The sequence below is a fragment of the Sinocyclocheilus anshuiensis genome, unplaced genomic scaffold, assembly GCF_001515605.1.
Source record: "Sinocyclocheilus anshuiensis isolate Anshui unplaced genomic scaffold, SAMN03320099.WGS_v1.1 scaffold13, whole genome shotgun sequence".
Taxonomy (NCBI): Eukaryota; Metazoa; Chordata; class Actinopteri; order Cypriniformes; family Cyprinidae; genus Sinocyclocheilus; species Sinocyclocheilus anshuiensis.
The window spans coordinates 2,176,724-2,179,452 of NW_015538026.1; the positions used below are offsets into that span (position 1 = coordinate 2,176,724).

The 2,729-nt window shown below is 38.3% G+C and overlaps 1 long non-coding RNA gene across 1 annotated transcript in view; it reads right to left on the reverse strand.

Moving 5' to 3' along the window:
• Nucleotides 1-966: 966 nt before the first annotated feature.
• The window catches only part of LOC107680303 (uncharacterized), a 4,478-nt gene continuing 2,715 nt past the window's right edge, over nucleotides 967-2,729 (reverse strand). The window contains exon 3 of the long non-coding RNA XR_001633136.1: nucleotides 967-1,588. This is a non-coding gene — a long non-coding RNA (uncharacterized LOC107680303). The remainder of the gene's footprint in view (nucleotides 1,589-2,729) is intronic.

Sequence of the window (2,729 nt, forward strand, 5' to 3'; positions counted from 1 at the left end):
ACCAAGTCTCAACACCTACATCCCAGGGTGACGTGTCATTTCCTGGTGTGTGTGAATGAGAGAAAGACAGTGGCAGTGCAGTGGCAGCGCCTGACAATATTTGCGTGCAGCTTTGTTCACCTGTTTGTATTTTGCCAGATTCCTACTGATTCAAAGTAGCCTAACAATCGCAGATGCTTCAGAAGTGAGCTGCGCCTATTATTATTCCGCAACGTTCCGTTGAATTTTAAAACTCACAGTCTTGTTGTTGTGCGGGGGGAATTTCTGCTTGCAATGAGCTTCAGTATATGTATGTGGGACTCTGGGTGTGCGTTTCATGATATCATGTATTACGATATCAGCATGCATGTCCATACACGGCCTATGCATCATTTTACGTTCAAATATCTCTCTTTGTGCCTCTCTCTCTGTGCTGCCGTTCTGGTTAGTATTAATGATTTTTATTTTGGGCTAATTTCTCTAATCTCTTAATGACGTGCGCAAACGTTCTCAAGATTTCCTCAAAGCTAAATGGCATGTGCATTGAACAGATCTGAGAATTCGATTTGACAAATAAAAATCCCATTTTGTTGTCAGAAAGTGAAGGACAGAGAGAGGTGGTGCACAGAGAGCATATGTTTTGTCTTAAGGCATAAAGGTCAGAAAACATGATACATATATAATGCTGATTATGTTGTTTTCCTGCGTATCAGTATCTGTGAAGGAAAAATGAATAAATCATGTTATTTGTGGCACAACAAGCTATTAGTTTTCAATAGCTTGCAGCCTCTGAAATCAGAGTACGGAGAAAAATTCTTTTTGACATTTTTAATGATTGAATATAATACTGACACATGTACTCAATAGCAGTTACCAGGCTGGATAAAAAAACATTGATAATAAAAGTGATAACCTTTAAACTTTATTCTTCTTGTTTTGAGAATAACACTTTGATCTTTTACACTTTAACATTTTATAGAATATACTGGTACATCTATTCTTTTATTTCAGACTGTGGGGTTGAAAAGCTTTAATTTAGAAACAAACAATATACAGAAGATGAGTCCGTTAGAGGTCCAGATTGATTTTACATGTTTAAATGCTGTTTAAAGGATTCCACAAGAAATGATCGGGCCTTCTGATCAGGTAGAGCAGGAATGATTATGGAATTGTCGGAAGAACTGAAGGGCAAGGAAGGAGAGCATGTTACTGAAAAGCTTAAACTCCATTGGGCTGCACTGGTGTAGATGATCCAAACTTCTGTAAATAAAAAATAAAAATAAAAAAACAACAACTGCATACATACAATGAGACCCCCCAGCCAACACATTCCAGAGGTTATGGATCCACACCCAGAAGATCGAGTGTCCAGAAGGCCAGGGGGTCCATTGAGGAGGACACATTAACTTCAGGATGGTCCTGATGTTTATGGTGGATATATTTCCAGAGATCAGTCTGCTCCTCAGATGTTTTGATTGCAAATAATCTTTGACTAATACTGATCGATCCTGTTAGCTGAAGCTCAATGCTGTCTCTAGTTAGTCTTCACTTTCATAACTTTTGTCCCCAGTAAGTTGCATCTGCTTGGAGCATAGAACTATCGGGTCACCTGAAATAGAGAACAAGGAAGAGTTTAGGTTTGACACTTTCCCATTAGACACATCTGCACCTGTGTTTACCAGCACATCTGACTCCAGTAACCCCAAAATATTAATCATTATGAACTATATCGCCCCATTCTGTACAGAGGAAGAAATCGTCTGGTTCTCCATCTCTGTTAGTACAGATTTCATTAATGCTTGACATTTATCTGCACAGACTTCTTGTCCTGGCCGCTGATGGGCATGGTCCGCCGGAGCTGTGGGTGAAACAGTTGGCGCCCAAGCAAACTCATTCATTTAGAACTTGGCACCATGCCTTCCAAGTTGGCACAGAGGGACAACTGAGGAGAGCGGCATGGCATGATGCCCGATACTTGATCCACCCTCTCAGTCTTCCTCTTGCTTTCCTCTTCCCGGTGTCTCTTTCAGTTTTGGCAAGGTTTATATTGCAAGAGGTGTGCTGGCATAGAACGAACAGTTGCCATGCTAATCAGTCATTATAAACATCCATAACTGATCAAAGCAACTCTTCATTTCTCCTCTCTTATATTCTTACAAACCTGCACTGTAGGTCCTTGGAATATATAAGATCTCCAGCTTCCTTCCCTTGTTTCCTCTTTCTTTTAATGTGATGTATCATTTGCATGTACTGTAAGTTCACTTATTAATCTTGGTTAAAAGTTTTGATCAGCATGTGGTTCTTTAACAAAATAATTAAAATCACCCTGACTCTCATTTTTACAGTAATATATGAAAACTCTCCAGAAATGTCTCCATGTATTGTTCTCTACAGTAAAACAGAGTAGGGGCTAAGTAAGTATAAAGAAATTATATTTGACAAAACTTTTAATTGAAGGAGTTTCAATATTCATAACTGCAGTGTATGGAAAATACACATTCTACCGGTTAATATTGTATTAATAATAATATATGTAGTTGAGTGTGCATAATTTGATTGCAAGTCCTGAATACTCCAAAATTAACTTTCTGTCACACTTATCAATTGTCGGGTGAATTGACAAAATTTGCCAGTGATACACATAATTAATTTTCTTTCTTACTGGCCTGAATGTGCATCATACAGTATGGTAAAATAATGCAATATAGTAAAATATAAAATAGCCTAATGCATAGTGCACATTCATGGCC